Source organism: Pseudopodoces humilis, chromosome 8, assembly GCF_049639895.1.
Source record: "Pseudopodoces humilis isolate 2021_Gansu_Grassland_sample_001 chromosome 8, ASM4963989v1, whole genome shotgun sequence".
Classification (NCBI taxonomy): domain Eukaryota; kingdom Metazoa; phylum Chordata; class Aves; order Passeriformes; family Paridae; genus Pseudopodoces; species Pseudopodoces humilis.
Genome location: NC_142207.1, coordinates 33041903 through 33069357, shown reverse-complemented (window position 1 = coordinate 33069357; position 27455 = coordinate 33041903). Strand labels below are relative to the sequence as shown.

At 40.3% G+C, this 27455-nt stretch overlaps 1 protein-coding gene across 29 annotated transcripts in view; it reads right to left on the bottom strand.

The window, feature by feature from the left end:
• Positions 1 to 27455, bottom strand: part of MAP2 (microtubule associated protein 2) — a 219858-nt gene that overhangs the window by 174747 nt on the left and 17656 nt on the right. For all 29 annotated transcript variants that reach the window (XM_088058647.1, XM_088058670.1, XM_088058646.1 and 26 more), the window contains exon 2: positions 513 to 571. The gene's annotated coding sequence lies outside the window, so the exon portion shown is untranslated. The remainder of the gene's footprint in view (positions 1 to 512; positions 572 to 27455) is intronic.

The following is a 27455-nucleotide window of genomic DNA, read 5'->3' as shown; positions in this document are numbered from 1 at the left end:
AGACAAGGTGAGCATGTGGTGACTAACACACAAGTAATCAGCACATATTGCAGGGAATATTTTTTTGCTAGCTGTGAACTCTAAATTTGAAGTGTGAAAAGAAAAAAATGCCACGTCACAGATTCAACTTGCAGTGCTCGTACTCAGCAGCAGCAGCTTTTGGATAGCTCAACTCGTAATGGCAGGAGGACATTTCCTACAGAAAAGATGCCTACACAAAAAACTTGGCAAAAACCCCAATGTGTTTTTATTTTCACTTGTTTCCATCTCTGTGCCATAAACACCTTCACTGTGCAGCACAGAAAATGTACATATTTTCTTTGTTTGAAACACCATTACAGTACATAACTCATGTACATGCAGGCATAGGAGGAGTCCTGTCAAACTATTTGGGTTTGTTTGAACAAGCCCCAGAGATTCATTAGGCAATCCATCCCAGAAAAGTCAAGATGCACAGTATTTCCAGACCCCTGGAATGACTGATACGAGACCAACAAAAACAGTAGACTCACCTTATGGTGTTGCTGTCACCTTGTCAGTCGCAGGATATTTTATTTCAGGTTTCCACAATCTGAAACAAAACAAAAAGTGTCAGTTAGTGGCAGCTGTTAAAGGGGAAAGCTTTAATTTTATTATATGAATTAAAGACTCATGAATTGTGACATGCTAGTCACATGTTTTCCTTCTCTGCTTTTAGTAACATGTGTAAAGTTACACCAAATGCTCTTTTCCAGTGACTAGAACCTCTCTTGCCATTATAGCTTACATCCCTTGATTTGCATCAGACCATGTCTTACCAAAGAGCCTAAGCCTTCAGAATGCCTGTTTTTGTATAAAGTGCATATCCATGGAAAAGCTGATTCCTCTGAAGCACAGGCTATGTCTGTTAGGATGAGAGTTTCTTAGAAACTATTAAATCCCTTCCTTCTTTACAGAAAGAAGATGATCTGAAGGAAGAAGACCTTTCATGTATCTAGATTAACTGGGGATGATTTGCCAAAAATTAGAGAAGACACAGCAACAGCCCTAAGTACAAGGAGTCAGCAAACAAACAATGTAGATAATACAACCTAACTTGCCAAAAGCTTCCTTGTTGCCAGGAATCCCACAGTTACACTGCAGAGTAACAAATGATGTGCTTACAAACTGCAGACCAGACTGACGGGACCTATTAATTCAGTATCAGGTAACGTGGTATCAAGTACCAAAGAAAATCTGCAACAGGGAAGTGCTGCTGAGCAGTCACAGAGAATTAATTCTCTGGTACTACAGCTGTTTTACTGCAGGGCCTTGGGCATTTTTGCTTTGTGCTTGAGTTACTAAACATATCTTACAATGGGGATAATATCATCACAGTGGCATTAACAAGAACTAATTAATGCTTTGCAAATCTTGGGAATGGCTAGGCAAGGGAGAAGCACCTATAAACTGCAAATTGCTGGCATTTACAATTGCCTGAGAATTGCCCGAGAAGGAAGAAGTACAGACTTCCCCACCCAGCTTCAAGTCAACAGCCAACAAATGGACAATTTTCCAGCCTATCATCTTCAATCAGCATGAATCCTACCTGCAGAGCTAACTTCTGCCAAAATACAGGTAACAAAACTCACGGCTGGACAAAGCTATTTAAGATACTCATTGCTTCACAAAGGAAATATAGAGAAAAGATAAATGTCAGCAGGAATAAAAGCACCTTGTACTTTTAGTGAACTTTGCTATGCTTCCCTGTAGCCATAAGCATAGGGGTTGTCACTGAAAGCAATGGGAGGCTCATCTCTGACTTTACCAAAGCTAGAGAAGAAAACATTTACTTTCACAGAAAGGTAGAGAAGGACAGATTCAATGTCTCACCAAAGTTAACAGGAAGCAGCGACTGAATCATGCACAGAAAGCAAGGACCCCATCCCTCCCTCCTTTTAAGCAAGGGGCAACTTTCCAAAAGCAGAAAAAACTTAAGTCTCTACAGCACACTGCTGTGGTAAGGGTGAGTAATTGTGACATAAATGTCACTGACGATGAAGATGGAGGTGTAACCAGGAGAACAGAAGAAGCAAAGTCAAGCTCAACTATTTCTTCTTTCCTCTCAACACCAGCAAATGAAAAGTCAGTTCTTACAATATACTGGCCAGGCATGGATCTTACTATCTTTGGTTAATTCCGTATGTCTGAGAAGAAAATCAGCTGTAAGCCGCTTAGGTCTACTAAATTACATTTGTCTAAGGCACTACCCCCATGTGCAGAGTCATGCACCAAAGATTGAGCATTCTTTAGGAAGACACTACTGGCCCAGACACTGTTAGCAATGGTCAGAAAAACACAACCATGTAACAGCTCATACATAATATTCCCCTCTTGAGCAAAACCCCATTCAGCACCCTCCAATCTCTGAGGAGCTCCCAGTTCATATCCAAACCTGAAGACAAGGAGGAATGAATGGTTCCAGCAAGACCCCTTTTCTCAGGCTTCTGATGAGCAATGATGGAGAAGCACACAACTCTCGCACCTCAAGCAAGCAGAATTTTGAGTATTTTAACAGCTTGGTCCACAATTATTTACTCCTAGAGACTCCAGACTCATCCTACTATCTGTGGTCATAATAAAAGGAAAACAGACTTGTTGCTACAATGGCCACAAAACGCCAACCAGACACCTCTTTACACTCCTGCTATGGTTACACTCTGTTAACTCCACTTTAAAAACATCAAGACTTTCCAAATCACAACCCTGACTCATGCAGCCTGTGGTGAACAGGGGATATATTCTGGAAAAGACTACTAATAAAATGCCATGCAAACTGCTTGACTCAGAGAAAACAAGATTAGCACTGTGAAGTGTTGGCATTTTGACTTCTGAATACTTGCTGGATGATAAAATCAGGAGCTGTCTTTAAAGTCTACACTGAACAAAACTATCCACTCCTTTCTTGTAACTACAGTGGCATTTGCTAATGCTGTCAGCTTTTATTCCTGCAAGGAGTCACACTGACAGCTCTGGTTACCAAAGTCTTTCACTAACTGCTTTCCAATAACATCCAGTAGGAAAATAAAGCTGTCCAGTATTTTTCATGTTTCAGTATACACCTGCCCCAAGAGATGAGCACGTACTATAATGATAGCTGAGCTTATCCAAAAAATTAATTGGCATAACTGGACACATCTTCCAACACCCTGGGGATGATTCACGTCAGAAGATGGAGCTGGTTTGGCTAAAAGGGAGAAACTGTTTGGAAATCTGAAGATGGAAGATGGATTGGGTAATGGTGATCACAAAATGTTAATGCCAACTATTCAACTTTAAGGAAGAAACAAATAGAGCAGATTAAGGGCAGTGAATCTCAAAGAAAAAAGACAGATTCTAAGCAACTCCACACAGGTCAGTAGGGCTTCATAGGAGGCCAAAAAAATGCAGAAAAGTACTAGAGGTGGGATAAAAATACAGAGAAAACCTACTTTATGGTAAAACAAAGTTGGGGTATCAACTGACTACAGTGCTGACCAGAGAAATATATTTAAAGAAGGAATTCATGTAGGAAAGTCAACTTAAGCAAATTAAATCTTATTTTTTTTATCATTAAAAACACCCCAACCAATAGACTGAAACCACACACTAATAGATTAAACCACTGACACTGTGGACTCACAGGAAATGAGAGAAGACCTAAAGCACTGCCTAAAAGCAAGCACAGAACCATCAACCACCATAAAAAGGAAAGAGGATGATAAGCACACAAGGAATTGGAGACCTGTCAACCTAACTCAGACTCCCAAAACAAACTCTGAATTAGTTATAAAAATCTGACAGACAGATGGGCAAATCTACTTCTACTGGAAAAGGGCAGCACATATAGCCTATATTCTTTGGGGCAGGGGGACACAGTTGAATGTGTGCTCAGGGAGTTGGGGTTATGGTTAGGGTTAGGGAGCCATGAGGCTCACCTCCTTGCAATGTTTTGTGAGAGCAGCCAGAAAAAAATACCGAGCTGAAAGAGTTTACAAGTATTTAATCACATTCAAAATCATCCAAAATCAGTGCCGTGGAATTCAATGATCCAAAGTGGTTTTGTGGCAGATGCAGCAAAAAAGGAAATGTTGCCACATAGAGCTTCATCCACCAACATCATATTTGATGAACCAACAGGCTGAGCCCAGGTACACAACGCTGCTCAGCCAGAGCCGCAGTGCAAGCCCACATTCCTCTCTGCTGTGCTGGCTCTTAGGTGGAGGCAAGTCACACCCCACAGAAATAGCCAAGTGCACAATTGAATATTCAGGTGCCACTAAAGAGGTGGTTCCTAACAGGTTCTCCAGAGCTCTTCTGTCAGAGCCATCAAACTCTTACTGTTAACTGTTGTTTGACACACAGGCATGCCTTAGCCCAGGAGATAATCCTACAAAGTATAATGCTAGCAGTTGTTCAACATGTCTGAAAGGCTTGCAAAGGCAATTTAGGGTAATCTAACTAAATTAGGAACCTTCTGAAGCTGTCAGTTGCCTTCACTGGACAGCTGAAAAGAACCACATCAACAGGATGGAGATACCTCAGGAAACCTGCTGCCACAACCAAGATCTGCATTTTATCTCTTGCAATTTCTTCCAGCCTTGCGCATTTACCATTCTTTGATCTGCTCACTGAAGATAAAGGACAGTCCAAGATTTTGGCTGTTCGCCTGCCTGCATGTGATGAAGCTGAGCTGCAGGAGCTGTGGCTGCACAGCCTTGGCCCTGAAGGTACACTCAGCTAAATGACATTTTGCACTGGCGTTCACATTTGAAGCCCACTGGTTCAGCAGCCTGCTCACTGCAGTCCATGTGAAGGAAGAACATAGTAATCTTCCATTTCCTTAAAAAGATAGAAATTTCAGTGCTCAGTTAAAATAACCTAAGACAATTCCTCATCTGCTATGGTACTTTTTGATAGCCTCTCTTACCACTTCTAGTGAAATGCAAAGTTTAATGAGTTCTAAAACCCACAGAATATTTGAAATTGTTTACACATGTGAAATGATCTGTGGCTCAGAGCTGAAGCAGCAGTAATGTAACAGATCTGTAGGGCACCTTCCCTGTTGTACAAAAAAGGAGCAGATACACATTCAGTATTTTCAATGGAAGCCAAGAGCCTAGTTTTCCAGGAGCACATACCCTTTCAATTTTAGTCTGATTTTAGTCTGCCTGTTTCAGAGACAGGAATTCACACAAAAAGTACACTGAGCACTGCTGGTACTTCTCCAGTGAAAGACCCTCAGAGCTTCTGTTTGGTTTTCTAGATGATCCTGTTACCCATTTATTTACTGTTTGAACACATTTTCAAGGGTGCAACTCAAAACACTGCAAGGGTACCAACAGTGCAATAAAATATGTAACAAACAAAAACTGACTTTCACAAGAGATCAGTGTTGTTACTGTTTTTCCTATTCAAGTAATTCCTTTATTCTCATGACAAGATACTTCTGTTGCTATGAGCCTGCAATTTTTAATTGTTCCCCATTCTCATTCACATGCAATGTCTCCCTCATAGCAATTCTAATTTCCAGGAGTTTATTCAATTTATCCATTTGCAAGTAATATTAAACCATATCCTTTTATTATCTGCTCTTAAAATTTTTCCATTTCTTGGCATCAACACTATAAGATTTAACATGGTCAGAAGCTTTTTGTGAGGACAAGAGTTGCCTGAAACTTTTTTCTTCCTCCATCAGATTTCATACTCAAAGGCCTGACTCCTAGCTAGGACAGATCAGCATAGCTCTATCAAAATTCCAAGAAATGCTACCAGTTCACAGGAGTTAAGGATCCTGGACACTTGTGTCAGGAAATCACAAAGTGAGTTATTCTTTTCTCCGTAGTAATGAAAATATGCTTGAGAAATATCTTTGCTTTCTTTTCCTGAGAATTTACATGTTCCTAGAAAATCCTCGAGCATTTCTTCTGTTATTCTCAGATGTGGTCCTGAGCCCATAAAGTCAAATTGGAGCTTCACCACTGACTACCACTTTCCAACCACATAACCACACTCAGCCCTGCCAATTACAACTTTTCAAGAGGAAGTACTAAATGAACAGTCTCCCTTCTCCTTTACAGGCTCCTACTGTTTTAATGTCCAAATACCTCCTGGCCTATAATCTTCACCTTCCCAATTCTAGTACCATACAGCAAAGCATCCCAGTACAGAAGGGTTACTGAGGCAGAGAAATTAAATTGTTTATTTCAAGTTCCCTATAAAATCTTTGGAAGCATTTACAGACCTCAAGTCAGAGGACATCCATTGCAGTCTCAGATGATGCTAAGAGTTCTCATCAAACAGGTCCATGGCAGCTACACAACTTTGAAAAGTCAAGGAGCAGCGCTAGTTAAGGTTTAATAGTTTAAAACACCCTCTTTCAATACCACCATAGGCAGCTTCCTTTCAACAAACAGCAAATCAAAGAATAAAACGCAAAGCTTCAATAATACAGAGAAGAATGACACTCACTTCTAAAAATCAAGTTCAATTTAAGGCATTCATATCAGAAATAAATGAGAGTTCTGGAGTGTCACATGCATGAAGGATTACTTTGTGGAATCTTATTTTAATTCAATAATATATCAATTCAATTTGTGGTAACTTAGGCTTTTAATACTCACATGGGGTGATATATGAATCTTGAATAAAGTAAAAGGATTCTGCCATCCCAGAAAAGAAAAAGTTAAAGAATTAGCTTTTCTGAGCAGTTTAAATTCCAGTTTCCTGCTGCACAGTTTAGCCAACTGTCTCATTCCCAGCCCCTAGCCACGTTCTGGTAACCAACCTCCTTCCCCATGCTAAATTCTCACTCAGGGCCAGAGCACAGTGCTGACAACTCCACAGTGACCCCAAACAGCTTCCACTGTACACCTAAATGTAAAATTACTCATACTTCAAATCATTTTTTTTCTACCTCTACAGTGGAAGTGCCCATCCATTCACTGCAGAGCTCAGAAATATGAATTCCTAAATGCAAGATAATATAAGAATGACTGATACAGAAAAGTCAGTATTTTCAGGGCAGTCTTACACAGTTTGCAGAAAGCAGAAAGAATTAAGATGTGTTCTGAAAATACAGGAGAAAAGCAAAAGCCCTGAGTGGCTGTTCCCAAATGGAGTAACATGTGCTTAATAAGGCAGGAGTTCTGCAGAAACAAGTAATAATATGATCCCATAATTAAAGACTGCTTTGTAATATGTAGGCAGAAGGCTGCCACAAAGACTGCACAAACACCCCTTTTTCTAGTGTTTCCTGAAATGAGCCATTTGACTCAGCAATGTTAAAAGGTTTCTTTAACAGCCTTTTTTGGTCTGTGATACATCATCTGATGTGACTGAGTCCAGTGCATTAAGAATCTGTGTAACATTTTGTGCTGCAATATGACAAAAGAGGCACTGTCTGAGCTGCAAGGGCTGACCAGCACTCCATCTATTTCTACAGCCATACTAGAAACACATGTGGAAGTGTACAGAATTTAGAATTCGTTTTAAAACTCTTTAAGTAAATACTTTATATTTTATTTATATAAAATATATAAATACAAAGTCCTTGTGGCCCCCTAGACCATATATGAAAGAGAGGGGCATCAGAGGAACAGCACATTAACAACACTACCCACTCAAAAGGTTAATAGGGGAAGGCAAAGCCACTTAGTAGGGCTTTCTGTGTGCCTTACCAGGGAGACCTCCATTACAAGTAACAATGGCAAACTCATTCAAATCTAGCTTAGAAACCCCATATTTACAGATTTATTAACTTTAATTAGTAGGCACAAGCATCACTCTAGCTCTAAATAATCCTTCCTTGGGAAGTGACAGTATCCCTATTGTATTTGTATTTCGGTGGAGGAAGAACACATGTTTTCTTCTGTTAAAAGGGCTGACACTCAGTAACACAAATAATGAGTAGCTTTGAATGTTATCTTCTTTTGAAACCCTCTATTCAGGATTGGAACACTGTAATTATAGGTGTTGAGTAAAGAGCTTGTCTAGGTACATTTCAAAATGCTACATATACAATTCATCTTAAGCTTTTTTTTCAAAATATGTATTTTCAAAGACTCAAGGAGCTTTCAAAATTGGGAATTTTATTTAATTGGGACTGGTCACTCAAAGCAGATACTCAGAAAACTGCTCCAACAGCCCTAAGCTGGCCACTGTGGCAACTATTCTATGAGTAAAAATGTAAACTGGGCTCTGATACAGCAAGAATAAGTGATTCCTGAAAGTAGTCCCTCCACCACTTAAACAGCCCTGCTAACCTCAGTGGGTCTTACCACATAACCACTTGTAAAATCAAGACATACCAAGCACAGGGCTGAAGGGATCCCATGTAACATTTCCACTAACACTTTTAGGTTCTGGAATAATCTCTTTGACAGCCTATTTTTTATTTTTTTTTTCAAAGATACAAGGAAAGCACTTGTGAGCAGGCAAGTACAGCTGCAGCATTAAATAAATTAGAATACACTTGTCAAAATTCTAGACAATGTGTTGGTTTAAAAGGAGGAAGGTGTGGGACAGAGCATGCAATAACCACACAGGCAGAGGCCACTTGAAGTCATTATATTCAGGATCCACATGAACAGGAGCAGACTGTTTATAAGCTGCACAAGTTCTGGTCCTCAGTATTTGGGTGTGCATGGATGGATGGATGGGGGTGTTTGCATGTATATGTCCATTTACATATAAACACACACAGTAACTATGTAAACTATTTTTTTTTAAATAGACAAGAATGGAAAGCAGGTGGAAAAGGAAAGTTAACCAGGACACAAACATCTAAAGAGCAAATATATTAAAAATTAAACATCCTATTTGATTATAGTAGGTTCTACAATTATTTTCTGAACACTGGCTTCTACAAGCTTCTACAAGACTGCCACTGAATAAGAATTACCACTTCCACTCTGAGATAAAAGCAAGAGCATAACTGATTTGAGCCTTCTGCTGTGTCAATGGAAAGGCATGAAGCCACAGATATCTATTTTTTTTTTGATCTTATAGCATAGTAATTCTGACACCGAGTCCCTCTGCAGTGGCTGAAGCACACACTATCTCAGGGAAAAGCCTTGTGCTGGCTGCCAACAACTAAATCAAGCTAATCAGCAATGTGCCGATGCATGCTGATGTTGACACTTCAAGGATCACAAAATATTCAGTTCTACTCATTAATCCTTTAATGCTGGTTCCCATCAATCAAAGAGCCCACTCTAATTACAGGTTCCAAAAAGCACCAGTAAGATCATTAACAGAGAAATGCAGAGGACAGCACAAGAAGAAAAGGACTTTAGATGCCAAATCCCTTCTATGCCAAGCCTAGTGTCTGCAATTTCCTCAGAAGCATCAATGTCAAACTACAGGCAGAATTACCTGCATGTGGTTCACAGAGGTATGGTAAGCCAACAGGCTGCAAGAGCACACTGCAAGCATAAATCACCTCCTAGGTGCTAAACCAGTCCCCACAGTTAGGTACATACACATCACACTACAAGGGCTGAAAACTCTCCTGCTGATTATCTGGACACTGGACATTTGCACCAGGGGCACAGTTCTGCTGCTCAGCAGCTCACTCTGCTGAATAGAGCCCAGAAATCATGGGAGAATCTGCAGAAAACACGACTTAATGACTCTGCAGTTTCACTGCCCCCTTCTACATTTGGAGCTAATTCTTCTCTGCTATATACAGTGAGCTTGCAGTTCTTCAGAAAAGAATTCGCTCTTCGTACTGTTAAGTCATATAATCCAATTTTCAGTTTCTAGCTGCACCGTACTAGCTTTATATTTTACACTTTCCCTCCCTTTCACCATTCCCACTTTACTGTGCAGCCTTTTGCAATCTCTCAGCAGACAAATCAATTCCTACTATCATTCTTTCACCAGTCTTCTTGAGTAACATTAGTGAGACATGCAGTGGCTTTGGGGAGCTGGACAGTTTTGGTAAAGATTAATTGAGGCAGACACTCTCTAGAAAATGCAGTCAAGAACCTTCAGGATGCCAAATTGTTTGAAAACTAAACAGAGCATATAAATATAGGCTCTTCTGTCCAAGTGTTAGGATGTTTCCCACTTCCTCCCTTCATGTGTTAAGTGTGAGATCCTACCCAGACACACAGACCCCATGCAGGAAAGCATACACACATGAATTATGCTTTATAACAGGAGGAAGAGAAGACTATAAATTCTATATGCAATTTCCGAAAGACAAACTATATTCGGCTTTAAACATTTATACAAGAGCTAAGGAAAAATAATCAGAATAACTAAAGTTGATCACTCAAACTGCATGTTACAAGAGGAAATAAAGAATTTTCATATTATGTTCTGTTTGACAATAACATAACCTTCAGTATTGTTTTCCAGAAAGAAAGGCATCATTCTATTTATTATTTAAAAACAACATCTGTGCTTGCAAGTATCCTTGTGAAAAAGTGCACAATATACACCTTTTGCAGAGACCATGGGAAAAAGAAAATCAAATATCTCAGTATTTTCCTGCTGTAACAAAGAATGCTAATTAATGGAGCTGCCTTGGCAGCTGTCATAAAAATATAACCTCTTCTTGTGTGGATCAGATGTAGGTCTTTGTTTTCTAGTTTATATTCCATTCCTGGCAATTATTCCATAGATCTCAAGTTTCCCTAATGGAAATCCCTCCTTTTCTTTTCTTAAACATATCACAGTCGTAAAAGGAGGTTCTATGTTCAATACATTACAGGAGTTTCCTCTGCAAACAGCAGCCTTCTGGGGAAAGGCGTTTTATTCACTCCTTCTGTTCTTTTCACTTTGTTTTGAAGCCACTGAATTCACCATAAAGTGATGTTTGACAACTGTCGTGCCCTCTATCCCAAAGGAATGTTTTGAAACTATAAAGGATGTTGGTACTTTGGTTGGGATTCTTTTTTCCTATGAGAATTTTCAGTATAATATACAGTAGCATAATATAAAGGAGAAGATCCCCATGCAGTACAATGGTGGCAGAGATGGTCATAACGTCTCCTCAATCTCTTTTTTTGTGGCATCTCTATCAGGTTGGCAATAGATGAGGACAAAACAGGGCACTCCACCCACACAATGCAGGAGAAACAATCAGATATTCCTCAACTCACTGAAGAGCTGGAAAAACCTGATCACAGTTTGCCTTTCCATTCTCAAATGAGAAGCAATATAAGGAAAGATAAGACATCTCTTAGAAGTGTATTTATCTTATATTTTATACATTTAAGTGCTACTTCCTTTATGTTCTGTAGTTTTCTGCAACACATGGGGTTTTTGCCTCTATCATACGCTATAGTCTCATTGCTTGGGACAGCTGGGATATTCTATTTAGTAGTCATTTCTTGATCCTTCTATCATTTTCCCATCAGCACAGCCACTCAGCCATTCAGGCAGCCACAATATATTACAGCATCTTACTTCCACCTATTGCTGAATCATCAAAATGATACTTCTAAAGGACACAATTAAAATATTTCAAAGGAACAACAGATGCTCGAAAAGATAAAATGCACAGAGGTGGCAGCAGAATGCCACACCACCATTCCACCACAAGGCCATGGTGAGAAGCACATTGTGTACTGCAAATGCCCTGGTTTTTAGCCACTGTTTACACCTTAAAATGGTCTTCCCAGCACATTACTCTTTATGAAGCTTGATTTCAGTTTAGGTGTTATTTCAGAGAATGCCTCAAAATGTACTAGTACAAATTGTTTCAACTCTCAATTCCCAAAAATTACTAACATTGATGTTTGTCTGCCCTTCTCCTCATACATGCAGCATACACCTCCAAAACTCAAAGAAAAACAAAAAGAGGAAAAAAAGCCACAAAATAACAGAGCAGTGCTACTGCAACATAATCTGTGTTGGCACCTACATGACCTCAAAGGCTGGGTGGAATGCAGACAGCCTTCACAGCCCTTATCACAACTGTACCCAACCACCTCACTGCCACCAAGTCACCCTGGCAGCAGAACAGACCAGAAGAGAGTCCTGTGTGACAGAATCCAAAGGTGTCTACTCTGACCACAAGGACCAGAAACACACTTGATGTCCCAGCAGCTCTACAGCTGCAATAGTGCAACATTTGTTCATAACCTAATTGTCTTCACATCTCCATTTATATGCCCACTGCTGGGTCTTGGACATCATCAGGGGATCTTTGGAGGTACATATGATCACTCACATGGAGTTTATGGGGTTTTTGCAGTGCATGTGAAGTTCTCAGCACCAGAGAAATTATACTGACTAATTATGTCTGATCACGGCCAAAATTTCAGAGGTCAGTGAAATTCTGCTGTTAGAGTGATGGTCACACAAACACCATGGTCATATGTTCCCATGCCATATTCATTTGCTACGGGATACTGTGCAGGGCTCAGAACTGGCAGAGAGCCCAAGCACAGTAATGCACTGGAATGAAGAGATCCTTGTGAAAGCAGTAAATCTTAATAATAGTCTGATATTAGCCACAAATGAAAGGTGCTGTTTATCTCAAACACTTTATAAGAGCTTCTGAAAGATGTTTTCAGTCTTAAAAGAAAGACATTTTTTAGTCTGAGCATTTCCATAGCAGATCCCCAAGATGGTACTGAGACACAAACCAGAAGCTGGTATTGTTCCTGTTTTTCTCCCAGGCTCATTCACTTTTCACATCCTACCTCATAAAAGTCAGTGTTAACCAGGCAGAAGACATTTAACCTTGGCACAAGTTATAACAACAGCCAGCAGCTCTATCTTGGTAAAAACATTTGTCACCCACAGATTAGCCAGAGGAGGAAAAAAAGCAGCCTACAATCAGTGGACACATTCTGATGCCTAGAGAGAATAGCTGCTGTGAAGAATCAGCTGTTTTGGCCATGAGTTGTCCATGGGCCATGTGGTTGTTCAGCAGCCAAATTGTTAAGTGCTGTAAACAAAACCGCTCTCTTTGTATCTTTGCTATGATTTTCCGATGACCCATTTGGGCCACTGTGCCCCCTCTCTTCAGGAAAAGCAGTACAGCTCTTTCCCTGGTACTTAAAAAAGACTCTTTGCTAGGCCAGGAACATCACATGGAGGAGTTGCTTTTAATAAGCAGCTAAGGTATACAAATATAGGAGTGGAAAAAACCTAGTCTGCTTTAGAAAGCTACTCTGCTAGTTTTGTACATCTGCTGATGTTTTTTTGCTGTTCTGTAGATGTGCTGGAGTTCACAGCTCCACCACTTCTACACAAAATTATTGTTCAACAGCTTACAGCAAACCCTCTAAACTAGAACAGCAACAGAGCATGACCTGGTATGGGAGGAGGACTTGCACACCTGCTTTACTGAATCTGTAACACTCAAAGTCAATGCTAGAACTCACCCCATGAGTCACACAAGAGCTGCACAAGCTACACAGGAGCTGACTACCCTCAAGCACATCTGATTCTTCTCATGGGTTTCCATTCAAGAGGCCACAGTCCTCACACAGATGTAGGATCACAGAATCTAGGAGGGCCTCTTGAGGTCTCTTGTCTATGCACCTATCCCAAGCAGTTCACCCAGACCTCATCCAGTTGAGCTACAAAATACCTCCAGGATTGAAAAGTCTACAACTCCTCACAGTCTCTGTTCCAGTGTTTGACCACCCTCATGATACAAAAGGGTTTTTATATCTATCTGGAATTTACCCTGTTTCAACTTGTATCCTTCGCACTGGCTCCTTCATCATGCACTTCAAGAAAAGTTTAGCAGCACCTGTTCTACACCCTTCCTACCCACAAAGCAGCTAAAGGCAGCACTGAAACTCCTGAATAACCTCCCCTCTTGGCAGATAGAAGAAAAACATTTCCAGATGGAAGGAAAACATTTCACTGTGTCTCTCCTCAAACCTCATTGTCCCCTTAATCACCCACTGGATTAATTCCAGTAGATATCAATGTTGGTTTTACACTGGAGAACCTCAAACTGGCCATAATATGCCTTACCCATGCTTAGCTGTGATTCCAGAGCTCACCTGTCTGAAGGGTGGATTGTAGTATATTTCAGCTAAAAACAATGCGCCCCTGTGCAACTGAGACAGGAAATCACTATAATTCTGCAGAGTGGCACTCCCAAAGACAGATATAAGATGCTTACCAGAAATTCTGATTTACTTTGTCAAACCTTCGCTCTTAACTTACTTTGCAATGAGACTTCTCTTCCCATTGTGAAGCATTTTGGAGATTCAATGCTTTTCCTCTGTTTTGAAAGCAAGAAACACCCTGATGCAGTGTATTACATCTGAACAGAAGTATTTTATGAATACAGCTCCAGCTTAGAGCTAAATCTTACTAGGAAATAGCACAGTAGCCCCCAATGACACATTATACCACTGTTACAGAATTTCCCAGAAATGCAGTAGCAATGTGGAGTTCAGGTTTATCCACACTGCTTGCTGTGACAGACTATATTTCTCACACAAAAAGGAGCAAGCAGTTGAGCTCTCAGTGATGGGACTTCTTACCATTAAGAAGAAAACATAATAAAAATTCACTAAGTGACTCAGAAAACTGAGCCTGAGTAAAAGGCAAAACCCTCACTAGCTTCTGAAAACAAACTTGATTTTTTTATTAATCTTATTATCGAGTGCACTCCACATTAAAAGAGCGCTTTGCTGTTCAGAGCTCTGAAATGCAGCAGAGCTGGGGCAACAATTTTTTGAAATAGTAATGACAAATTCAGTTCCAGGTAATCAAAGGAAGGAGATATTGAAAGAAAACAAACTAAAAAAATCTAGCCCCAAATGGAGCAGAGGACGGTGTTTAGAGTAGCAGAAATGTGGGAATCTGTGAGGCTCACTTTATGAGGTGTCTGTGAGAGCAGGGATTTAAATTGTGTAGTGACTTTTAGCGAATTGGAATGTGCATGGAGGAACATCCTTGGTTTTGCCTCTTTTTGCAAGCCTGACCTGAACCTGCTGGTGGAAGCTGTTAGCTGGGGAGCTGCTGATCCCAGCCTGTGGTACTAATCACTGGATCAGGTAATGGGACTGCTAGATCTTGTTTGCCTTAGTTGGCCTTTCAATCTGTGGCACTAGGGTGAATAATATACTCAAAATTTGTCCTGGTGTCTTCATTGTAGGCCATAGGTCTTACAATGTAAGTTATTAAATTACTGTAGATGAAACACCAGAGAGATTGGTCCTTGAGTCCCTTGGGGACTGTGGAATTGCAAATTAACTCCTCACAATTTACTTAATCAGAGCATGTATTTATTTTTTCAGAAAACCTTCTTGTGTGACAAAAGTTCATGAAGCGGCTAATTGGAACAGAGGTACAGCTGGGACTGACAGCTTCCAAGAGTAGCAAGCTTCTTTTGTGCATTTTTGTGCCAGCTCTCTATGATGTACTGATATTTAAGGAATTTACATCGAACCTCTGTCAGGGGCAGATGGGCCCAAAACTCCTCAGCACTCACTATGGAGGAAAACCACTGTGCTGACATGGTGCCTCACAGATAATGTGGCTTCCAGTTTCCAACATCCTCTTCTTTGTTCTTCTCACTATAATTAATTCTGCAGGGGATATTTTTGTTAATGTTACTTGTCTTTCAAAAAAAAAATTTCTACTCTTTTGTGATATATCGTAAGGTGATGCAGCTCCAAGTTCATTGGATCTGTGCTGTCAACTACAGTTTGTATAGTTTAGATCGTAGGATGGCTTTAGAGCATGAGATCTTTCTTGCTAGTCTGAAAAATCTAGATCCTCAAAGAAAATGAGTACTAATGTTTGGCTTTACTGTGAAGTGATCTATTGCCTTTCACATGCTTGCAGGTGTGGATGTAGGGGCCAAAACCTATGGGCTGATATATTCACAAGTATCTGAGTGAAATGTCGTGGGAATTGGGATGCACACAAATCCTTTCTTTGTACACAGGCCCAATAAGTCATGGGCATTGTGTAATCCAAGCTAAATGTTTTCCTTCTGAGCAGCTCAGGGTCTGGGTGGGTGACTGCATGGAGCTGTGTGAGGTAGACATTCAAGCTACCCAGGTGCCACCTGGCTGAGGAACCTGCTGTCCTCCTCCCTGATGGACAACTGTCCCAGGGGAATTTGGCCCTCATGTTGATGTCCTAATTCCCTACAAGTAGTGTAAGACAAAAGAAGATAAAAGCTCTTAGGTCTTGAGTACAGGGACAATGTTTGTCCAAAAAAAGTGTGTCATTATTTCAGTTCATGAGATGGAATGAGGGAAAAGACTTTAGTAGTCATAGTAAAGTTTTTATTTTGAGAGAAGAAGAACATGAAGTGAACTTCTCGCTCAGTTTACTTTTCCTAATGCTCATTAAATTTATCTTCAGTGAATTTGCATTATGTTCAGGTTATCTAATGAGCTTGCAATTACTCCTCTTTTTCCACCCTCAATTTTCATCTCTGCTATCATCACCATGAAAAAAAACATGCTATGGCAATAGATTTGCTGCTCTAAATGAAAGAGTTCTTTTTAATAAAAGTTGATTTAGTGTCTAAAACCAGAAAAGTCATGGTTTGTCTCCTGGATCAGGTGGTTGTAGTGGTGAAGACCAGCTGACACAGGACCTTTTTGTTTTGCTCTCGGAGACAAGTATTTTTCTGATAAAGAAGAATATGCAACTTTAGGAATTTGTGGCTACTTTAACATCTGGTGTCAATCAAAAGAACTGAGCGTGCTCAAATATCTGAATATTATTTTTCTGTAGTTAAGACTGTGTTATGTTAACATAAAGTCTGTTAAGACATCATAAAGACTTCTAGAGTCTTTAGGGATTACAGGATGATAACAACTTGGCAATTAAAGAATAAAAAAGGAAAATTCGCCAATTGGAAGTTGGCTTCAGATATATTCTCCTGAGTAGATTTTTTTTAACCATATCATAACAAAAATAAATTTTTATATTTAGATTATATCAGATAAAAAAATTCCTAGGAGTCTGTCATCTGGGGTTGGATTTTTGTGGTGAGAACTGCCATCTCAAAAGGAGAGATTCACTTTTGGCATTTAAAATGCCTGGTGGTTTTTTTATTGCTGTTGTTTTGGTTTGTTTGGGTTTTTTTTAATATAGCATTCTTAGCTATCCTGTAATTGCAAACAATCTGTGTGTCTCCAAACTCTAGCTCTGCTGGAAGTGCGGGGAAGTGAGATTCCTGGGTGGTGTTGCTAAGTCTTGGCATGAATCTGTCTGCCCCTCTAGAGACACAGGTGGGCTTAAAGTTGTGTCCCTGCATGCCATGGCTGTTAGTGAGGGCTAGCTTCTCCATCATGCAGCACACTGTGACAGTGCCCAATTGATACATCTTTATGGATACAGATCCTGATCTTGCACTGCACTCTGGAAAGAGACATTCTGGTTCTGCCAGAGTGCTTTGAACAGGAGTGGATTGCTCTGGGAAGATGTGACTCCATTGTGGCTCTGTGCCTATGAGTGGGCTCTCCATCCCCCCCTTCTTCCTTGGCCTTGAGGAGAACCAATGCCATGCACAAAACCCAAGTGATTTCCAGGAAGTCATTCCAGTCTGCTTTGCAATAATTCTCTCTGAGTGAATTTGCTTGGTAAATTAGCAATAGTGTCTGGCATACTGAGTGCAGAGTTTCCTGAAGGGAAAACAAATATGAATTTAATATGAAGAGTTAATTTACATGTTTCTGTTTTGAAAATTAATTTTTGCACTGTTCTGGAAGCTGGATGAATAGTCCTGGAAGCACAGAGAAACAAGAATAGGAAACATGCAGTTTGAGTGCAACATTTGAGATATTGCCCTGTGCAGAAGCTAAGCTGGAGACTCCAGCCTAGCACTTTTGGGTGGAGTTGCTGAAACAATCTTCTCTATAAAACAGACCTTAGAATTTGTTTTGCTGTTTTTTGTAATACATCAATTGTGAATCCTTGTTTGCATTATTCATTAGGCCTCAAAGATGGAGAAATAGGTCTTAATTAATTCATGCACTAATATTTTTCCATCAGTAACTGAATCAATTCCTGGAGGTCAAGCATCTGTTTCCATTGAGATGTGTGACCATTCAGACCCTGGCATCTTTGCTGATGCTGCCACTGAAGAGGCCAGCTGTGTGGATAATGGATCTTGGGACCCAGCTGTCTGTCAGCAGCTGGATTGCACCATCATGGAATTTCATGCAGGCTATTTGCATAAGGGTTGGGTGAAGCAGCACAGTGAGTGAGGCTTGGGAAAAGGTAGCACAGGTAGGCAGTGCTGTGGTACCTCCCAAAATAATAATTTTTTGTTTGTCCTCTTCTTGGAGCACACGTGCTTATGGGAGAGGTTACTGCTTCAGCCACTGTTGTCCATTCCTGGCTGAGACAACTGTGCTGCAGGCTCTCCCTCCCAGTTTGCTGAACAGAGTAACTGTGCTAACTTAGCTTGGTTCAATAAATTCCTGTGAGTAGCTGGATTGACAGCTTGTGGGGAGGCAGCCCCAGTAGGAGATAGTGTGTTTATGGTGACTGGGAGTAGTAACTGGAGAGCTACCAATGCATTTTTGTTTGTTTGGGAAGACCAGATTTATTTTTTTTTTAATCTTTTTTGCAGTTTAAAACCAGCTCTCTGTTTTGAACAAGTGTTTGCATTTGAGCCATTGGAAGTGGTTGTGGTCAGAGGCACTAGCAGCACCTGCAAGTGGGCACCTTAGCTAATGCTTGGTCCCTTTTCAGTTTTGTGACATCTTGGAAAGGGAGATCAAAAGACCTGGGAAAACTGGTAGGGATGAGTGGGTGAATTGAAAACAAAATGGTTTGGTCCAACCTGTGACTGGAGGAAGATGTGTTCCTCTGTTTTGTAGACAGAGTACTTTCAGGGCTTTGCCCTTGCTGGCTAAGATTACATGGGCCATGTGACAATCAAGGGCATTCTCTGCTGTCACAGACCGGTGGTAATTCATAACTAGATAGGTCATTTAATTTCTTGCTGACAGGTTAAAAAGATTAATAAAAACTACACAGCATCTTTAGAGGGCCATCTTGTATGAGCCTAGCAAGAGGACCAGAATGGAGAGCAAACAGGGCTGTGAGTCCAGGCAGTTCCAAGCCTCTCCTCCTGTGACTCAAACTGAACAGCCACTAGAGTCTCCACTTCCAGGCCACACCGTGCACTGCCAAATATTTTAAAAGTCACTGTCATCTTTTAAAGAGCTCAAAATTACCTGAATACTGTTTAAACCTCTGTTGTAATTAATCATCTACACAGATAAAAAGTATCTTTTTTAGATTTGGCTACATAAATAAAACATTATATTGGGCTGATCAATATATTGTTGTAAAGCAAATGGTTTATATAGGCTGGTGACAAGCAAACTCACCACATGAAGTGTAAATATAAGTGTGACAATTAATTTGTCTCCAACCAGTACAAGAAATAAGGTTTTATCAAGGATAAAAAAAGTCACATAATTGCTAAAAACTTTTGAGATTTGTTTCTGTGGAAAATGATGGATGTTTGTGCTAATTTTCAAGTTTTCCACCTATATATCATCAAATATAAGGCAAAAAATATTCAGTTTACAGGTGAAAGGATGCAACTTCAATGCTTTGATGCAGAATACCTGATCTCTCTTTTCACACAACTGTGAGTAGGAGTAATTCAGCTGGAAATTGTGAGGAAGACTCGTACAGATGTCCAACTGGTTTTCTATTCATCTGCTCCAGTTGATAAAATACAACTTATGTAACTAGGACAAGGCAATTGAGCAATAAAGACAACACAGGAAATGCCATTTCTGCCATTAATCAAAATACTCATGGCATTTACATTCTCAGAGAACCACTGGGAAAGTCTGCTCCTTTTTTTCTTTCTTTCTTGAGAACACAAGTGTTTATAAAAATCAGTAACACCTCCTTTTTTTCTCCACCCACATGGACTTGGCAGCATATCCAATATTTTCTTATGTCAGCTTCAAAAAACCTGCATTGCATTGCTTCAAGGCCTCAAGAAAACCAAAACACTTAAATCACACACTGATTTAAGACCTGCCTTTTTCTCCTCTATGTGCCCTGCACACAAAGAGAACTTGGTTCCCCCCATAAATCTGGCCCAAATTCAGCGGCTGATTGGAGCTGGCTTATGGGATTAATGTCCATGATACAAACTAATGAACATTTATGAATCGGGAAGTCAGTGTACTGGACAGTGTATGGTGTTATCACCAGTGCATGTGGGTAGAGTGTTAGGGTGTTGGAGGTTAGGTGTCCTTCCTTTTGTTCCTTCTCACCTATAGAATTTTTATTAATTAGTTGCAGGGAAACCTGGTATTTATTGTGTTCTTGATAAACACGGGGAGTTTGGTTGGGCCCAGAGGGGAGAGGGGAGGAAAAACGGGGAGCAGAGGCAGCTGGGGGCTGGCTGGTTTTTCTTGGAGTTTCAGAGGAGGACACACTTGGAGCTGTGGTTACTGGGAGAAGGGAGTTTGCCATGAGCCAGACAGAGCTGCTTCTTTTTTCTTCTGTTCTTCATCTGGGAGCCCCCACACCCCTCCTGTCCTGCCAGGACGTGTGGCAGTGCCAGCCACCGCCACAGAGCTTGATACACCTCATCTAGCAGCCTGGGAATTTCTGCTCAGTCCTGCAGTGCCAGCCACTGCTGTGGAGCTTGATACACCTCATCCAGCAGCCTGGGAATTTCTGCTCAGTCCTGCTGTTCCAGCTGGGTGTTCCATAGAGTCCATCCAGTGCCCACAGGGGGCTTGTGAAGCAAAGCCTCTCCTCCATCCTTTCCCGTCTCGGCCAAGAAGGTTGTCACGAGGTCCCCGGTTCTGTTTTGCTGTTAATGCTGTAGTTATTGTTGTTTGTTTGCCTTGTTATACACACTAGTAAAGAACTGCTATTCCTATCCCCAGATCTCTGCCTGAGAGCCTCATGATTTCAAAATTACAGTAGTTCAGAGGGAAGAGATTTACATTTTTCATTCCAAGGGAGGCTCCTGCCCTGCTGCTCCTGCAGACACCTGTCTTCCAAACCAAGACATAGGGCTTTAAGAACTTGCACCAAAATAATACTTTTGAGATGAAAACCATGAAGGAAATAGCAAAATCACCCAGACATCCTTGGAGTTCAGAGGGACCAGGAAGTGCTGTTTCTCCTAAATGGAAGCAGTCCCCTGCCTGCCCACACCAGTTCGGTAGGCTGGGCAGAGGAAGTGGCTGCCTTCTCTATAAGCATTCACTGGCAACTATCAGTGCAACCAAAGAGACAAAGAGACTCACACAACCACCTACCTCAGACACAGCACAGGAGTCCAGGACCACAGAACACAGGCAAAATGCTCACTTCCAGCATACCTTTCCTCTCCAGATCCCTTGGCATCAACATAGTTCTCCCTGCATATTTAGAAGCCAATTTCAGAGCAGACTGAAACCTGTTTTTTTTTTTATAATACACCTACAATTTTGGAATCTGTACCCACAGATTCTCTCCTAACACAGGCTGTTCTGAGCGAAGGATGAGCTTTGCCCCAAAGGCTTGACAGCTCCAAGGACAGTGCCACAGCACGGTATGCACTGTTCAAAGAGCAGGAAAGGGAATAACCACACTTTAGGTGCTAAACAGTCTACAAGCACAGATTCCTTGTTATCTCTAATGAACAGGCTGGCATTGATGCCACAAGATACCCGTTTTTTTGCTAAAGGAGAAGGGCCTCAATCACAACTGGAAAAAAAATCCAAAACTAGGTTTTGTCTTTGACTGGAAAATGCCAAAATGAAACTTTGATACAGTAACTAAATATTATCTAATGTCCAACAATTAAATGTCCAACAAATAATGCCAGTAGTTCAGGCACATATTTTACTTATACCTAAACAGTAAATCCTGATTGGTGGTGTTTAAGCAGGAGACCTTCCATTGACACATCAAGATTTATAAAGCATGCTGGTTGTTTTACTGCAAAATAATTCTCATAAAAAGATTTCCAGAGATTACAGTCCAGGTTTAACTGTTGAACTATCAAGACCATAGAATACTATATAAAGGAAGAGTGAATAGAAATGCTGGTTACCCTTGGAACAGTGCAGTTTCAGACCCAGCACAAACTAATCTCTCTCTGCTGCTTCAATGAGTAGAGAACAAAACCCACGTGAATGCTCACCTGCATGCATATTCACATACTTGTGTTTTAAGATTAATTTTCCAGCTTATGTTCATGGTCTAAACAGGTAGGAAGTCTCCTTCATCCTTCCCAAAAGTCACCATACAAGTTACATACAATAGTGTACAAGTGACTCTGAAGGATCTCCACTTTCTCTCTTTAAAAAAAGCTGGCAGGCCACTGAATTTGTTAGATGTTGTCCTTGCTCTGCAAGGAATCTCTTCATAAATCCCAATACATCAGTAATTATGCCATAATTTTTAGCAAGGTCTCTATGCTGCTCACTTGTAGGACAGTCTAGAAAATTACAGAAAAATCACTAAGAATCTCATCCAACCTTCCCACAAGCTTTGTACAGAATAAATGAGAGCAACAGGCTTGTTTTAAAATCATCCCCACATGGCAAGTGGGGTAAAACAGGAATCTAATAACATTATTTAATAGTTCTTTTCTTGTCAATTGATCATGAAGATTGCTATAATATGAATGCTCATATTTCAAAAGACATGTACAGATTATTCTTTCTTTACATTTCTCAATACAGCACTACATTATTCTTATTGTGTAAGTCATTGCTGTTAGAGGAAAAGCTTCCTATTTATAGTTTTTCTGTATGTGCAGGAGCTATTATCCTGACATGTGAATATAGTATGCAGAAGGGTTTAGTGATTCATGCACAACAGTGCAAAATTGAATGATGTAGCGCTGACTGCAGGTAAAACATATTTCACTTGAAAACTGTCCTGGTGACAGCTCTCATGTGTTGACAGTCATGTCCCTACTGTTGACATTGTTTCTGTTTAACACAATCCAAGTATTAGACTCCAGTATTATTTGTATATTAAGTTCCATTCAGCTCAGTGGAGTCATATATTTGCACACATAGACATGCACATACATAAATAGTTTTATGAGTAAGGATGTACAATGAAAAGTTTACTGGAAATCAATAAAAGGATCAATGTTGATCAGTATGAAATATCCTTGGGGAACTTCATAGGAATGCAAATCAGTTCTGCAAGAAAAAGTTAATATCCCTAGCGCTTTGCGGGGAAAAAAAACTTCCTGAAGAATTTTTCTAAGCAACAGATGGCATTATGAAGCAGGAATAATTCCCTAGTAAAGGGCTGAGTTGGTTTAAAATTTTCACAAAAATGTAGTAATTCTCTATAAAATTGTCAGATTCAGCATTGGACACTTGTAGAAAATCATCTTTATTTTAGTCTCCTCCCCAAATGGAAAAAAAAAATCCCTGAGTCATAGCTCAAGAGTAACAAATACAGGACTTAAAGTAGACCACTATATGACTCCAGGAAACTATCTAAGCAGGAAGTATCTAAGCTATTTACTGAGAATAAGTGACAACATTAGCCCAGTTAGGCATTTTCCAGTATCTCAAATGACGTTTTATAAAGATGCACTTTTCCATCTGACTAACAGCATGATTTCACCAGCATGACTGTCACCATAAAAAATCTACACAGCAAAACCAGAATCAAACAACAGCTTTTTCAGTATGGAAAAAGGAAAACAAATATCTGTTCTGCTTTCTGCCTCCCTAGTTAGTATATTAAGCTAGACAATGTGAAAAAGCACTATTTTAAATCACTGCTATAATATTATTTATGTCTCTGAGCCATCAAAGAAAATATCAATGTATAGGACCGTGATTAAAGTACACAAAAGACCACTTCATAACACTATTAAAAGCTAGGCTGAAAGAGGCCTTTCTCTAGACTGAAAAATTATGTCAGCCAAACCCTTAAAACTCAAGACCATTACAATCTCTTTAGACCATGAATGTCTGTATGACACATCTCAGTAAGTACTTCATGACATTCCCTAGCAAAAGTAATATTGTAAACATAATTACTTCTATTAATTGGTTGTAAATTTGAAGTCTTGAAACTATTTTGTCATTAACATCCCCTACACTACACCATAAGTCTTCTGGGAAAAAAGATAAGAAAAAAGCCTAAAGTTGTCAGGCACAAGCAGAGAGCCCTAAGCACCTTTACAGACACATTTACAGACCTTTACAACATTCTCAACATCTGATTTAGTGGGAAGGCAGGTGCCAAAACCCCAACACCTAAGAATAACAAACACCACAGTCACTCAGCTTCCAGCTTGGAATGAGTCACAGCCTGCTTCCCCAAGCCCATTCCAACCAAAACTCTCTCTACTGCTTCATACATGCTCAGGCCTCCAGCAAGTTCCACACCGTGTTAGAACTAACTCCAACTCCCCGACAAATATGAGATTACTGTGCCTGTGTAACCACTTAAATGTTTCTGCAAAATATGCTTCTTTCAAGGACTAACCCAAGCCCAGCAGAAACAAAGTAAAGCCTCCTAGCTAAGGCAAGCCACCTTGCAGCCCAGTTCACAGAGGTCTTTATTGGTAGGTCTTTATTAGAGGTCTACCACAGCAGGCCCATGGGAGCACCCACCAAGGCAAGACATCCCAGGACTTCTCCATTCAAACTCTGAAAAATGCCACACAAAATACAGAAAGACCCATACCAGAACCCTCTACTCATTTTAATACCAATGCATTACTGGACCAGTAATTCTGTACATTTAGAAGTACAAGTCTTCATCTGATTTACACACTGCTAGCAGCAGGACTCCTGGGCAAAAAGAACTCGTGTTCTGGCTTTTGTCCCACCTTCAGAGAGCACCGACACAATATGCTAATTGTTAATCATCTTGTCCCTCATTCACTGCTCAAACATTGAAAAACCTGCATACTCCCAAAAATAAAGCTGCTTGCATCACATTGTCTAAAGGAAGTACCCTAATTCTGCCTAATTTAGGATTTACATTTTAATTTAAACTTCAAGGCAGCTGGGCTATTCTCAAGGAAAAACCAAGAGCAGCACAGTAAATCATTCAGGCAAACTCCCCCTGCTTTTCTTTCCAAGCTGTTGCTGTGGGGTTTTCGCTGGTTGAAGACACCATCAACACAAGCGATAGAATATTTTTGCCTCTCTGCATAGCAGACTACTAGTGTAAGGACTGCCCAACCTGGAGCAGTAGCTTTCAAGAACTGCAAAGATTTATTTTTCCTCTCCTGAGGGTGAAATAAATGCCATATAGCCTTTCAGATTCAGAGAGACAAGAAAATGAAGACTTAGTGAACAATTTGATCCACCCTTTCAAGACAGTTGTTCTGTATTTATGTGGCTGCCTCATACCATGTGGCAGAGTACCATTGGCTTGCTTTTAATAAAATATGAACACTTCAGTTGCATAATGGAAGTTAAGATTGTCTTCCACAAGGATCTCAGCTGTAGAACCAACCCCACAGGATGCAGACTTAAAAAACTGAAGCAATACATAAAACAAGGTATTTTAGGTGGGTTCCTCAGAACTCACTGCATTAAATTCAAAATAATCTTTGATATCAATGCTAACCAGTGCAGTGGCTAACAGCTGGCCTGAAGGCCTCACAATTATAAGCAATCCTGACTACAATTTTATAACTGAAACATAACTGATTATATAAATAATTATATAATTACATTGATATTATATAACTCCACCAGTCTGGGCTGTTGAGGAGCAGGCCCAGGCTGTTAGGGACAAGGTTGGCCAGTTGGCCAGACAGCAGCTGGTTCAGCCATTCAGACCTAACCATGCAGACTTTCAAATCTGTGTAAGGAGAACAGCACTCAATAGAAGTGCTCAATCCTACGATGATTCCTGACACCTGGGATATTCTGATTGTGAACCTAAGAGATTGGTTTTTCACTATTCCTTTACACCTAGGTGATACCCCAAAGTTTGATTTCATGGTGCCATCCATTAATAATGCTGCACCAATCAAACGTTATCAATGGAAAGTTTTACTGCAAGGGATGAAAAACAGCCCCACAATCTGTCAATGGTATGTTGCTCAGGCATCATCATCAGTAAGAGAACAATTTCCAGGAGTACAGTGTTACCATTACATGGATGAAATCTTAATAGCGAGCCCAACCAAAAAAGACCTTTCACAGATTTGGCCAAGCCTGATGCAAGCACTAAAAACATTTGGGCTGCAAATAGCACCAGAAAAAGTGCAACAGCAATCAGCCTGGATGTACCTAGACTCAAAATAATCAAACAGACAATACAGTCACAAACAATTCAACTGTCAACAAAATTTCAAACTTTAAATGATGCACAAAAACTTCTGGATACCACAAGCTGGCTCAGACCCTATCTAGGATTGACCACCTCACAATTAGCACTCCTGTTTAACATCCTAAGAGGTGATGCTGATCTAAATTCTCCCAGAAAATTAACCACAGAGGCAAAAGCCACTCTTGAAATAGTAGAGCAAACTATCACAAACAGTCCACCAAATATGCCCAGATGTATGCATTACTGTATTTTCATCACAAATTTTCATCCTACCAGGATTATTGGACAGTGGGATACTCAGTGGTCTGACCCTCTGCATGTTTTAGAGTGGACATTCTTCCCTCACCAACCTAAAAAGACAGCACCTATCATCTTTGAGTTAACTGCACAATTAATCATCAAATGCCATCAAAGATGTTTACAATTAAGTGCAAGAGATCCTTCCAAAATTCTTGTACCTGTGCCACAAGAACAATTTGAATGGTGCTTTGTCAACAGCACAGCTTTACAAAGTGCCTTGCAAAATTTCTCGGGACAGATTAGTTACCATCTACCACACCACAGAATACGGCAATGGAGTGGAACCATGGAACTACCCCTAAAACCACTGGATAGCTGCACACCCCTAAAAGGTGTTACAGCATCTACTGATAGTTCTGGGAAAACAGGAAACGCCATTGTAACATGGAAGAGGAAAATGAATGGCAAACACTGGAAGGTTGTGAGAGTGGATCACCTCAGTTGGTGGAGCTACATTCTGTAGCTATGGCTTTTCAACATTTTCCCCATATTCCTTTAAATATTGTGACTGACTTGGACTACGTTGCTGACACCACACAGAGATTAGACCAAGCTCTGTTAAAAGAAATTGACAATGCACAATTATTTGACCTACTAAAAACTTTGCAGCATACCATCCAGGCCAGAACTTGCCCTTACTACATATTACATATTAAAAGTCACATGAATTTACCAGGTTTTATTGCAGAGGGCAGTGATCAGGCCCTGCTTGGACAGCACCACAGCCAGATATGCCAAGCGTGCCTTCTTTCCATCAAGGTGTTCAAGCTCTAGAGACAATTCCTGCTGTCAAACACAAAGGCTTGTAATGTAGTTAACAGCTGTGCTGACTGCCAAGGCCACACTGTACCACTGTAAACAGGGTAAATCTTTGTGGGCTGCTTGCTTTACAAATATGGCAAACAGATGTCACACACATTCACGAATTCAGATGTCTAAAATATGTGCATGTG